Source organism: Falco rusticolus, chromosome Z (assembly GCF_015220075.1).
Source record: "Falco rusticolus isolate bFalRus1 chromosome Z, bFalRus1.pri, whole genome shotgun sequence".
In the NCBI taxonomy this organism is placed as follows: domain Eukaryota; kingdom Metazoa; phylum Chordata; class Aves; order Falconiformes; family Falconidae; genus Falco; species Falco rusticolus.
Genome location: NC_051210.1, coordinates 50,187,227 through 50,201,926, shown reverse-complemented (window position 1 = coordinate 50,201,926; position 14,700 = coordinate 50,187,227). Strand labels below are relative to the sequence as shown.

The following is a 14,700-nucleotide window of genomic DNA, read 5'->3' as shown; positions in this document are numbered from 1 at the left end:
TGCTGTGTCAGCATGTTCAGAGCCCCACACTGGTGCTCATTGAGGCTGGGCAGAGCCTGCAGGGCCAGCAGTGCAAGTTGCCAGGCAGCTCTGACACATGCAAGGTGAGTGTGCTTCCCAGAGCAGCACTGGAAAAGGGCAGTTGCTGCTTTTCCATTATATAGGTTGAGAGAGTGATGGGCTGAGTGACTGGCTTCCTTTTTGAGGAGATAACCTGAATCCCCTGCTGAGATACTCCTCATCAATCAAATTGTAATGCTACAGCAAAGCTAATATGCTCACTTTATGCTGTAAGAGAGCAATGGTTTCTAGCAAACCTGTCCTGAGAAAATGTTATAATGTTGGCCCCTAATCTAATAGCAATGGCTTTTAAAGTTATCATAGTCAAAGCAAGATAATGAAATAGAGTTGTACACTTTGCACTTCTTTGGCATTCTTCCTGGTGGGTTACATTAAGTTAGGGGAAAACATTTTGTTTCTTAAGTGCATTAACAAACTTCATTTACAATTGGAAGTAATTTGTCTCAGAATGCCCTATTAAATCAGCTGCATACCCATCTAGTCCTGGTGCTTTTTTATCTAATATTTCTTGCAGGTCTTCTTTATTTCTTGCACATCACATGGTTCTGTTAACTCTCTTGGCTCTTGTGCAAGGTAGCAAGCACAGCAAAGCACTGGCAGTCAGAAGATGTAGCCTCTGGGTTCTGCTATGCTGCCCTCCATAGTCACAGCATGCACAGCTATTGTGTCTGTTTCTTCTCTCCTTGTTTACATTGCTTTCTCATGTTGGCACCTACCTGGAAAACCCTGGTAGGAAAATGGCAGATTTTCGAAGCTGTGTGACACTTGCTTTCTCTCCTGTGGGTGGAGTGGGACGTGAATGCACCAGGAACTAAGCCCAGTCCCAGGATCAGGTTCAGTGTCTACACGTCCATCTCAGTTCTGCTCCAAAACGGGCACAGACCTCAAGTGTGAATTGCATGAGTTCTAAACAAGCAATGCACAAGAATGTCTGAGATGTTCGAAAACAATTAATCTCCATCTGTCTCCAATCATCCCCTCCGATGTAACTTCAAATACATCAGTACCCTTCACACCCTGTGTCCAAAGAAGTTTGTTTGGCAGCTCTGTGCTTTGGATGTGCCAGATACTGAGTCTACAGTGCTACATGTGACCTCCATGTCAAAATACACCTCGCAGGTAGTATTTTGGCTTGTCCCCCCTGTCATGTCCTCATGTAGCTGCAGCCAACACCACCAACAAGGACATGACCATTTTACAGCTGTGGAACCATGAACTCACGACACCAGTTTTTAGAGAGATTTTTTTTTATATATCTTGGTGTTACTGATAGGATTTTCGTTATGACTTTAGTCTCTAGGTCTTGCTTCCTGCATTTGAGACTGCCTTTCTCCTCTGTGAATAGCCTTTCTCTAAAACCTGCAGCTGTCTGCCCTCAGTCTTCCAACTGCTTCTCCAATGATCAGAACATTGTCCTCAATAGCATTGCACATAATTTCTCAACTTCAGCTAACCTTGTTAGGGCTACAGCCCTTTCTTTCATGTCCTGAGAAATAACTCCCATGGCATCTTGTATTCCCAATTTAAATTACCTCCTGTAAAGAGATCTGCAATTTCAGACTCCTTTTTTGTTGTTTGTGTTGGTAAGGGTGAGGATAGCTCCTGACAGCCATTGCTCTTCCTGGGGAGCAAAGACTTTCCAGTCTGGAAAGTGCTGATCTGGTCATTTAGGTTGTTTACCTGGGATGAGATAAGGATAGCAGACAGAATAAACTTAGAAGAAGGGAAGAAAAAAACCAAATGTGAGAGGTTGCAAATCATGTGATTGCTGTTGTTCCAGGGTCCCTTCCCAGGATCTTCTGCCTGGCCACTGAGGTTTGGAGCAACACAATAAGCCTGCAGGTCTTGCCCCTGTCGTGGTCAGGGAGACTGGGTTATTTCCCCCAGTACTGGTGCGGAGCCTGGGCAGCAGCCTCCCAGCCCTGGCAGGGGGTGTGCTGGGGTGTCCCACTGGCACCACCTCTCCCCAGCAGCCTGCAGCAGCACCATTGCTGGTGGCTTTTCTGGGAGCTTACTCAGATTCTGTGTGTCTGATGACAAAACTCTACTAAAGCCCCTCTGGATCAAAATTCTTTCTTCCTTTTAGAAAGATGTTCTTCATATGTTTTCTTCTCTCTGTCCAATAATGACATACCACTTTTATAAAACTTAAATTATTTAACTGCTTTTTGAATGTGCCTTCCCAGGCAAGGCCTAACCTTTTGTAACGACATCCGCACCTCCCCGGTAGGAGACAAATCAACTTCCCTCAGCCTTGATTTCTTTCTGGTGAGTGGTTGGAAGACAGCAGTTTCAAGACTCAGACGAAGCCTAATTACTAATGAGCTCAATTTCAACACAGTCCATCTGTCACTGGAAAAGTGCCATATCATCCACAAGTCCTACCAGGAATGCCCTCCCACATGTTAAAAATAGTATTTGCCGTGCAGTTATTTTAAGTGGGAAAAGCAGTAATTTTCTTTACATCATCTACCTGGTTTAATTTCCCTGTTCAATAAGTGTAGGGTGGCATCTATACCATATGTATGAAGAATGTCTGCAGCACATTAAGAGGTCTGGAAATTTATGGAAGAGGCTCAAGGTCGCATTTTTGCACACACACACTGAGCATGCTTATTAATTTCATGGCAGCAGTAAACATCCTGATCACAACCCTGTCCACATGCAAGTCTGGGGTAGGGAACAGTAGGAGGGAACATTGTGTCCTTGCTGGTCCTGGCCACTCTTTGGGACTGGGACACCCCTGGGCTCCGCTGCTGGGTTTCCCTGCCCTGGACACAGAGGTGGGGGATTGTGACCAGCTTATTCTCACTGGTGGTGGCCTGCTCCATATTCAACATAAAAGCAGGCTTTCTTTGCTGGCCACCTGGCTGGTTCTGACCATCCTTTATCTCTCACTCTGGAGCCGAGCAGGCTGACAATGTCATTTTTTGCTACTCCTGTCTCAGCTTAAATGCTCTGAGCACAAGAGACAGTTAACGCAGCGCCTGCTGGCAGAGCACCTCACGTCCAGCCGGGTGCCAATGCTGCAGCTGAAGCCTGGAAAGAGTGCAAACCTGGTGTGCTCTGCTTAGAGGGAAGCCTCACCAGAGAAACCACTTGGGTGGTTCCTCCAGGTCCCCAGTGTGAGCTCCTTGGCCAGCAGACATGCTCATGAATGCCCATCTCTGAGAAGGTTCGCTTCATGCCACCTGTGCGCAGCAACCTACCTGACAGACTAAGCCTGAGGTCTGGTGGGTCTGAGGTGAGGTCTCCTGCAAGTGTGTTGTTGCCAAAACCAGGTCTGTGATAGAGAACATAGGGTTCTTGGATTTTTTTTTCTTTAACAGGGACATGTTGCAGAGTTTGGTACCTTCTTTCTTTTCTCACCTGTCCCTGCTCATGCTCACAATGTGTCCCTGCCAGTAACCAGAGCCACTTTTACACATGTCCACCCTGGAGGGAACATGAACCCACAGCAGGCAAAGCCAGGTGCCCAGGACATGGGCTGCTTTCCATGCTGTACACAGTACCCCGGTGCTTCTGCCTTCAACATAGAGCACTCTTTCCCTTCACTGTGAGTTGCTGGACTGTACACCATCTGCTCCCTCCATTTACCTAGCAGAGGAGAAGGGTTGTGCAGAAACCAGCTGATTGAGGCTTGAGTCTCCCTCAAATTGCAAGAAGAAAGAGAAGGTAACAGAGTCTTGCTGAGGGTGGGCAAAGGGTATAGAGGAGGGGAGCAGGAAATTATCACTGAGCAACACCACCACCCCTCCCAGCATCTCTCTTCTAGGTATGAACTCCCAGACCTACAGAAGGCATCAGTCCAAAAAGGAGGGCAAAATCTACTAATGATGAAAGACCTCTTGTCTCCTACAGAGGCTGGACAAGGTGCCTACAGAATATGGTTGAGGAAACAAAACTTTCTTCTGTAACTATTATTTTCCTGCCAGACACTTCACTCCCCTGTGCTTTCTGCTCAGATGGAATTGCATAGTGCTCAAACCCCTAACTCCAAGCCTCAAAAGAAATTATTTTGTGGCACATGTTCAGGATCAGCTGTCACTAAAGCATCTTCACTCTGTAACAAATAAGCAGCAGTGAACACTCTTTCCCACTGTTGCCTAAACTCCCAGATTAACTATAAATTGAAAAAGTATGTGCACAAAGTTTAGGTCGAGCTGACCCACCCTCTCAAGTCATCAAAACTGATGAATGAAAGGACTTCTAATCAAGGCAGTCAACCTTGGGAAACAAAGAATAGATAACGGTAAGAACACCACTATCTAAATTATGCAGAAAGAAGCCTCCAAGCGATAGAGTCCTGGTGCAAAAGGAGACAAGCTGGTAAGGTGTTGCAACTCACAGGAAATTAGTTGAAAGCAGGAGAAAGGTTATTGTGGTAATGGGAGATGGCAGCTTCCAGCTCAAATAGCCCCCTCAACCCAGAAAAAGGGCAGACCCTGGCTTGGGCAGCATGTGAAGTTGGTAAAAAACTTCAGTAGCACTATCTGAGGATGCGCACTAATTTGCATTAGAAGGAAGAAACTTGTAACCAGTCAGGTACATGAATGAAAATGAATGTGCAATGTACTGTCAATGTGCAAGTACTCTACTGTATATAATGTGTGCTGTCGAGTAAGAACACCACTGCTGAGGGTTTATCCTACTTTGTTTAGAACTAAGCCTTTTCCTGAATCTATGAGAGGTGATTTCAGGGGTTTTGAAGGAACTGAAATGCATATATCTGAGACTGGAATTTGGCCTTTAAAGGCTCAGGCACAGTATTGTGATTGTTAGCAAATAGCTGTTTTCATATCTGCTCTTAAACAAACCACATGATGTAAATTAGAGAAAATATAAATATTAACGAACAAAGGAGATGCAGGGAAAAGAAACAAAAAATGAAATTCTGAAATCCTAAGACCTTGGCTGACAAACAGGTACCATCTTAAACCAGAAACTGAACACAGGCTAATGGAGCTGGAAATCTTGGTTGGAAAACTAAGAGCTAAAACTGAGGTGATGTAAAAAGCTGCACTGTAAGGCTTATGCAGTAGAAGACTGGACACGTGAGATCATTAACAAGAAATGCTTTTTATAGCAATGCTAGGTATTGTTACAGGCCTGAAATCGTATGCAGAATATCTTAGGTGCTTAAAGGACAAATGCTTCCATAAGAGAATCGGTTACAGTTAAAGTCCATGCAAAAATGCATTTCAATAATTTTTTCCCTCTAGGTTCTGTAATCATGTTCTCCTCATCTGACACTTTCTAACCACACTGCAATTTAGTAAAATGTAACTTGTGCAAGCTAGTAACAACATGAGCTGAAAGGAAGTAATATAGCTTAAAATGGCCGAATTTCCAGAACATCAGCACCAAAAAAATCTCATGCTGCAACAGAACAACCCATTCCCTTTCAAACACAGCAAGTAGTTCAATGCCCTTCCATCTGGCTTTCTTCAAAAGCTTATCCTTTAACAAATCATCCACTTTACTGAGTTAAGAGATTGAACAGATCTTTCAAAAAGCCTGGAGTATAAACAAATTTGAGCTCAGATAATCAGTTTCTTGTTTGATTGTCAGCTAGTTTTGTAGCATAAAATGTTTTCCTGATTGTTCTCCAACATCCAGAATTTCAGGCAGTATTTCAGAGTCACTGTGGCTTCATATGTCTTAACTAGAATTGTCCCAAGGGGCCTCCTGAACTTCTTTCTGAGAAGGCAACTTCATCCAGGCTCCGTAGCAGAAATGCGCACAGACCTTTCATGGTTCACAGGAACATTATACAAAGGGAAGACTGATGAGGAAATAGTTGAAACCATTTGAAAATACTTCAGATCCTTGAACCACTAGCTTTTTATGCTTTAAAAATTTCAGCCTTTTCTGGATGAAACTGCCTCTGATGTCACCAGTTGCTGCTAGCTCCCCTGGAAGCCCAGTTCTCCAGAAAGATTTGAGAGATGTCGGGGGCGGGGTGTGTGTGTGTGTGTGTGTGTGTGTTTTTAAAAACAATACTGTCACAGATAAACTGATCTGAACAAGCTTTTACTCATGATATATTGTTGTCTAGTACCTGAGGTACATGGTGGTAGCCAACACGAGGTCCCTCAAACATGTCAGCATGGTCCAGGGGTGTGGGGGCAGAAAAAACTGCCCCAAGCAACCCTGCTAAATGGCACAGCAGCACGGTGTGACTCCAGGTGGTCCCACCCCGGCACTGGAAACTCCTGGTTTGGTTTTTTTTTTCCTTTTTCACGAGATGGCACAAGATATTTCTAAAGCTTCTTCAGTAATGTTAATCACCTAGTGTTTTACAGTGGTCCAGTAGTACTGGACTTAGGAGATGAATTAGTGCAACCAGATAGTCAGGTCACACCAAGCACACTGGAATCTGTATGGATGCACTGGGTGGATAATGGTGGATTATCTGGTATTTAAAGCAGGAGTTACAATGCAAAGTCTTTCTTGCAAGATCTAGTGGGGCTGCTGCCCCAGGCTGTCACCATGCGATTTGGCCAGCAGCTGCCAATATTTAGGTAGAACAGGACAGTTTAAGTGTCACTCGGGTGTTCACTCAGAAACAGCTGGAAGACAGAGCCTACAGCTACATTTATCTAAGTAACTTACTTTCTGATAAACGATTTTTAAAATTGTAACAATTAACAGTACAATGGATTCATCAGCAGGAAACTCCTGCATATGCCTACTACAGGGACATGCCAGCTGAGTCCTTGCACTGTTGCAGTCAGCCCATGACAATTTTACCTTGCCTAGCTGTATCGCAGCAGCAAACTGGACTAACAAAAGCTAATACTAACCCTATTAACTTCTCACTCAAAAGTGTATTGAAACATCACCTTTTTCTTTCTTTTTTTGTATTGGTGAAAATTCATTGAACATACCTCTTCACAAAAACACAGAAAGATACATTACTTGACCTGTCCCTACCTAAAATGCTATTCAAGTACTCCATTCCTCCAGGATGCCTTAACTGCATGCTTATGACAATGACTTACTTAGGCTCAGTAATGCAAGTTACCAAATGCAGAAGTGCATGTGCTGGGGGAATAAGGTGACAGAATATGATGCTGGAAAGATGCTTGATTTACGGATGAACATACTTCACTCTTCAGGTGGTAGATAGGTCTTTTCAACAGCCTCTTGGCATTGCCTCTGGTACAGCGTACTGGACTCAAAATAGAATAGTCCAATCCTACCAACTCCCTTAATAAAATCATCAGCTCCTTCAATGGTGTCACAGTAACACCTGCCAGCTAAAAATTTGCCCCCAATCTGTTATTTCAGTTTATGATTGGTCTAAACAATGGGTTTCTATTCCAAATGAAAACCAACTACTTCAGACTGAAGGGTTTGCTTGAAGGTCCTGATATCAGGTGATTGATGTGTTGATTGAATGCGTTGTTGGTGGTTTGGCTTTGAGACAGTTGCAGCGAACGAGTTGTTCAGGGCGAATTCATGTTCCAAGGGCTGTGCCTGTCCTGCTGAGCGCATCGTGAAGCACCGGCAAATCCTTCTGTTCAGGAACAGCAGCTCCCCAAGGGGAGCCCCTCCAGTGGGTGGATGGGCTGGCAGGGAGCTCACATGGGCAAGGAGCTCAGCAAAGCCAGGGGAAAGGTAACTCCGGCAGAGACAGATCGCAACCACCCACTCACTGACCACCGACTCGGGAAACCCCCCAGGCCCAAAAGAAGTTGAGACTGAGCATGTGAACAAACTGAGAAGTGAGAGGATTATTTGACAAATGGGAAATGGAGTAATGAAGGAGCTGGGTAACTGGTAACCAGCGAGGGGTGATGTCTTTGTATGCTTTTAAACTGTGCAAACAGTGTGGCGGTTTGACAGGCGGAGACCCGGGCATTTGTGGGTTGGCACCCAGCTCCCCGCTTCGTGCAAACCAGAATAAGGACGTAAGGAATGTCGCACCTCAGTGTGCGACCTGGTGCTGCACACCGGGTAACGAACCCACCCACAGGGAAATAGTCCCACTGCCCCCCCCAGGAAATAATCCTCTATTAATATAATGTACTTATTCAGGTATTGTGACTGAAAGTTGAGAAGCCCAAGTGTTGAAAACCATGCATGTAAACAGATACTTCATGAAAGTCTAATGGATTTAATTCTTGCTAATAATTTTCACCTATTGGCAGAGCTACCAGATCCATGCTACAACCGGTCTTGTAATTTAAGAACTTTCAGATGAAAGAGCTAAACTTCTTATAAAAATACCACAAGCTACAATTAAAACTTGGAACAGGATGAGATGAATTTGCCTACCACACGTTCTTCACAAAAGACTTCAAATTCACAAGGCAGGCAGTATGTTACTGCAACACATCCAGCTGTCCTCTTGCCAGGATTACTGGCCAATAGTACGGTTCACTCTGGGGACACCTCTCCGGGGATATTTTTTTTACAAATTCATTTCATTTTAAAATACTTCTCAGGAAAGGGCAGGGATTATGCTCCAAAGAGAATTGCATAGAAATTATTTTAATAATAAGATTTTTCGTGTTGCCTATCAAGTGGCTATTATTTCAAATAGCATTTTTACTCTGCTTCTTATCAGTGTTTTCTTTACAGTTTTGTTTGAAGAGATCTCACAATACAAGACTTTCACATAGCCATTGCACTAGTACATCTCATTTTTATAGTAACTGTTGTTACAAAATTTGATCCATTGAATCAATCAAACTCTCTTCCTTGAAAGAGGTATGTACTTTACTATGTAGCTAATTATTTAGTGGAGTAGAAAATGTATTTCAGAAGTTAAAATTCCGTTTCATCATTCCATACTACAAACTGAGTAAAGATACATGAGCTTTTATTAAATCAATAGGAATGAAAACAGAGTTTTCCCAGTTCTGAAGTTGTGCAACATCCCCGCTCATTCTAGGGTCCCTAGTGCAAAGTTACCACTGGGCTGTGTTTTTTTGAGGGGGAGGGGGGGTGTTTGGTTTTAATGTACACCTACAACAGGTAACGTATACGGTACCTTTTCACCCATCATAACAAAGACCAGATTACTGAATGAACAGACAGAACTGGAAAGGAAGACCCCCAACCCGCTACTGCCCCAGCACACAGTTTATAGTCAAAATAGATTATCAGGCAAGGTAGAAAGAAAAATTTGTAGTCTGCCTTCCTCTCCAGCCCCACCTAAAAAAACCAAGCAGGTTGCCCCATGGACACACTCATCCCTCCCAGGTGTTACCTTAGCACAGCAGCACAAGACTTTGGGGCAATTTGATTGCTGAAGAATGCAGTTAGCTTTGTGTAGTAGTTGCACATGTAATATAACCATAATGCCACTTATATTTGTATGATTTTTAGAAGTGCTTAGAGATGTTGTGTGTCATGTCATCCATCTGTCTGTCATTGCTCTGTGCCTGCCCCTCCCCCCCCCCCCCCCCAGTTTCAATAATGGTTTAAAAGCAAATAACCTAGTTTGAAAATCACCCAGGTCACAGTGTGTTAGCATTACAAAGTCTCATGAAGTCAGCTGGTAAAGTATAAGCATCTTTATCTTTAAGAGTTCAAGGTCTTTGTCAATGGCTTATGGAAGGTATTCTGGTCTCCCAAAACTTCTAACTACCTTCCTAAGTCAGGAAGCAGCAAGGGAGGAAAACCTCCTTCTTAGCCTGTAAAATGGGCAGTCTCTTTTTGATAATTGTATTGGCAAACCATCCCAAATGGCACACATTTTTGGATAGAAACAATTTATTACATAATGAAAAATGTAATTGCTGTAGTCATATTAGCTTTTCTGTGGCAAAAAGTGCCACAATATACAGGAGAAAAGCTTCAAAATTAAGTGTAAAGGTCCACAAACATTACAAATTCCACAGGACATTCAACAGCAAGAGCTTGTAAGACCATTGACAGAAAATTAACTAAAACAGCTCTTTAAAAATTTGGAAAATACTATTTTACTAGCATTCTGAAAAAAAGCTGTACCTCTCTACTATTAACTCTTTTCTAGCTTTTTCTACTAGGATGATAGGCTCCATCCCCTACATCCTCTACTGGAATTGTTGCTGTTATTAGTTCACCAAGTGATTTATTCAAACGTCAGGCAACATTTGTTTATTTTCTTCTGATGAAACTATTAAAATCTTAGTTTGAAGAAAAACATCCATAGCATATTCTGCAAGTTGCTTCATATTCACTAGATGCTAAAACATATGGATTGTCACTGGCCTCCAGCATGTACCACATCTTAAGCAGCATCCTGTTTAACTGTTCATCTTCTATAGCGACCGTGAACTCCCCACAACACATTCCACTTTCAGCCTTGTTTTCTTTCAACTCACAAGAATCTGATTTAAAGCAGCTACCTCTTCAAAGATTCATTCTGTAACCAATAGACACAATGATTATGTTATATATGTATTATTGACTAGAATAAGTTAATCACATGCTTCCACAGAATATGGACAGTCTAATAAAATTAATGTAAAATACAGGAGGAGCACTTTCCCTTTGGACTGTGAGAAGAAATTGATCTTGAACTTTATTTGTACTATACACAAAACAAGTTTAAACTTTTCTTTCACATAGTCTTCTATCCAAGTGTAAAAAACACTGAACAGCGGGTGAAAACATCCAACATTTCCCATCACTGTTGACAATGAGAAAGTTTTGAATGTTCCTTTGTAAAAACTAATGCAAACTGATTTGAAGCAATTGTATTAATGCAACTACAGAGTTTGGAATGAGATTTAAGCAAGCATCTTGTCAAAGTAAAGCCTGAGCATGTACATGCTAAACCATATAAAACTTTGAACTGTAGCTGGATTCCTTTGTAGAATATTGTGTAAGTAGGTTCACCAATGCATGTAATACAGAAACAGTCTTAATAGAGAGGTAAATAATCTAATCAAAGTGGGTTGGGGGTTTTGGATAGAAGTTTTATACCTGCACCTCATTATATTTAGACATTGTGTTTTGCTTGGACATAAGCTCTATCCCCTTGAGTAAAACAGTATTAAAAATAAAACCATACTTAAATTCATACTGCCCTCTTTTCTACATCAAGTTTAATTCTGAATATCTCCTAATGCTCTGAAACAAGTTAAGCCTAACATAAGCTATATAAGTAGCATTAACCTAATTTTACATATCCCTCCACCCTGACTTTAGATACTGAAGACTTCATTTAAGCATTTCAAAAATGGTTACCTTAATGTAGTTTACACCTATTTTACAAGGGAAAAAAAGCTCCAAGATCCACATTTATGTGCTTGAGTATATAAAGACATTAACCTCTCTAGCTGGATTTCAGCAAACACTTTCTCACACAGTGGCAAGTCATCAACACTCGAGTACCAAATTTGAGGTACGCATTGAATCTGGCCCACGCAGTTCGGATGCTCCAGCTATGGTTTTGACAGTAGAAAAGCACAGCACAGGCAACAGAACCTTCTTAGTACTAATGCTTTTGAAGAAATTATCTCTTTAAATGCATGACTAAATCTAGGAAGGTATTCCTAACTGTGATTACTAGCTGACATGTGCTTTTCCACAGATTGGAACTGCACACTTACACTTCTATAAAAAGGAGAATATTTTATTTTGCATTCATTAAACATTGAATTTGCTATGTAACCACAGGCTCTAATTTTGGCCAGAGTCTTTTCCTCTACAAACTGTGAAGCTGAGAGCCACAATGCTTGAATTTCTTTATGAAGCTGTCCTACAGGATTTATTAAAAAAAAAATAGTAAATAACAAGACCAGATTTAAAAAAAGACAAATAAGAAACAAAACCCACAACCAACCAAACCAAGCTAAGGTCACAGCACCACTGACACCCTTCCCCTGGGTGGAAGGCAGGAAGTCCAAGTGTTGAACAGATCAGATGACTATAGCTTAGACTTATAAATGTAACATAACTTCTGTCAAATGATTGCATGAATGCAGATATAGTTCCTACTTTTGTGCTTTTGTCTTTCTTCTGTGGGTCTTCCTTCTCCTTCTTCTATTCAATGTACTTCATTCAATACTCTGGCAAGCACTCAAGCTGCAAAGGTGTTATTCTGGAATATGGTATGTCTAATCATTGAGAGTCAATTAGCATCTTACAGCAACAAATATACAGGACAGTACAAAAGAACCTCTATTCTTTTGTCTTTCTGTGAGTGCAGTTATCTACTATCTCTGTTCCTATGATAAGCAAAATCGCCACTCTCATCATTCACATCATGGTAATTAAAGTTGACCTATTTGCTGAGAAGCATCAGGTAAAATTACATGCAACTATGGAAACGTTTAACTATGCCACATAAAAAAGTAACTTTGAACATTTACTTTACTAAATGTCGCTAAAATCAAGCCCTACACATATGTAAAAAGATCATTTTCTCCCTGTTTTTAATGTTGGGATTTTAAAAGTGTCCTAGGACTCTAGTTCTCACTGAATTTCATGAAATAAATGATAACAGAATGAGTTTATTAATCACTCCTGTATTTTATGCCATTTAAAGGTGATGTTGAGGAGATATAAAGGTGAGGTGATGTTGAGGAGATATAAAGGTGAGGTGATGTTGAGGAGATATAAAGGTGAGGTGATGTTGAGGAGATATAAAGGTGAGGTGATGTTGAGGAGATATAAAGGTGAGGTGATGTTGAGGAGATATAAAGGTGAGGTGATGTTGAGGAGATATAAAGGTGAGGTGATGTTGAGGAGATATAAAGGTGAGGTGATGTTGAGATGATATAAAGGTGAGGTGATGTTGAGGAGATATAAAGGTGAGGTGATGTTGAGGAGATATAAAGGTGAGGTGATGTTGAGGAGATATAAAGGTGAGGTGATGTTGAGGAGATATAAAGGTGAGGTGATGTTGAGGAGATATAAAGGTGAGGTGATGTTGAGGAGATATAAGGTGAGGTGATGTTGAGGAGATATAAAGGTGAGGTGATGTTGAGGAGATATAAAGGTGAGGTGATGTTGAGGAGATATAAAGGTGAGGTGATGTTGAGGAGATATAAAGGTGAGGTGATGTTGAGGAGATATAAAGGTGAGGTGATGTTGAGGAGATATAAAGGTGAGGTGATGTTGAGGAGATATAAAGGTGAGGTGATGTTGAGGAGATATAAAGGTGAGGTGATGTTGAGGAGATATAAAGGTGAGGTGATGTTGAGGAGATATAAAGGTGAGGTGATGTTGAGATGATATAAAGGTGAGGTGATGTTGAGATGATATAAAGGTGAGGTGATGTTGAGATGATATAAAGGTGAGGTGATGTTGAGATGATATAAAGGTGAGGTGATGTTGAGATGATATAAAGGTGAGGTGATGTTGAGATGTATAAAGGTGAGGTGATGTTGAGATGATATAAAGGTGAGGTGATGTTGAGATGATATAAAGGTGAGGTGATGTTGAGATGATATAAAGGTGAGGTGATGTTGAGATGATATAAAGGTGAGGTGATGTTGAGATGATATAAAGGTGAGGTGATGTTGAGATGATATAAAGGTGAGGTGATGTTGAGATGATATAAGGTGAGGTGATGTTGAGATGATATAAAGGTGAGGTGATGTTGAGATGATATAAAGGTGAGGTGATGTTGAGATGATATAAAGGTGAGGTGATGTTGAGATGATATAAAGGTGAGGTGATGTTGAGATGATATAAAGGTGAGGTGATGTTGAGATGATATAAAGGTGAGGTGATGTTGAGATGATATAAAGGTGAGGTGATGTTGAGATGATATAAAGGTGAGGTGATGTTGAGATGATAAAGGTGAGGTGATGTTGAGATGATATAAAGGTGAGGTGATGTTGAGATGATATAAAGGTGATGTTGAGATGATATAAAGGTGATGTTGAGATGATATAAAGGTGATGTTGAGATGATATAAAGGTGATGTTGAGATGATATAAAGGTGATGTTGAGATGATATAAAGGTGATGTTGAGATGATATAAAGGTGATATTCAGGTGATATTCTCCGGTGAGAAATTAAGTAAATGTAATATAACTACTTGAGTCTATATTTCAAAAGACCCTTTATTCTCTCCTACTGCTTGACAGTTTTGTACAACCTCTCAGCCTAGATAGGTTTCATACGAATACCTATATGTCCAGGACAGCACGTTTAAACTTGAGATCAGACCTTTTGTGTTGATACTGTTTTGGTCTATCTCAGTTGAAGGTTCTTTTTGCACAACTAGAATGCAATGCCAAATTCAGCACTCAGTAGCACAAGCATAAAATGTGATTTATTCCTCTGAAGTAGAAGCCATTCCAATGCATCTCAATGAACATTTCTGTATGCTCTTAAAACCAGAATATATTTCACCATCCTTCATCCTTCATTATTCTGACCTTGGTTTTACTCAAGTACCAGATATGAACATGTCCAAACCTCAACAGTTTAGAAGTAAATGAACCGCACCACCAGGGCAAATATAAACATTCTCTGTTGAACTACACAGTGTAAGAATATACAGAAACAAAAGGACACTAAACATTAGTATTAGTAATAAAATAATTGCAAAGTCTAAGCTGGATTTGTTACAAGAAAATACTTCTTTTACATGTTAGTTGGCAAGCCGTTTTAGAAACAACAGGATCTGATTATTGTACATTGTCCTGGCTGTAAGGTGCTAAC

At 41.1% G+C, this 14,700-nt stretch overlaps 1 long non-coding RNA gene across 1 annotated transcript; it reads right to left on the bottom strand.

Moving 5' to 3' along the window:
• Positions 1 to 9,593: 9,593 nt before the first annotated feature.
• Positions 9,594 to 12,575, bottom strand: LOC119141085. Its single transcript, XR_005101827.1, has 2 exons — positions 12,022 to 12,575; positions 9,594 to 10,441 (listed from the first exon to the last, which is right to left on the bottom strand). It is a non-coding gene; the product is annotated as an uncharacterized LOC119141085 (long non-coding RNA).
• Between the last annotated feature and the right edge of the window lie 2,125 nt (positions 12,576 to 14,700).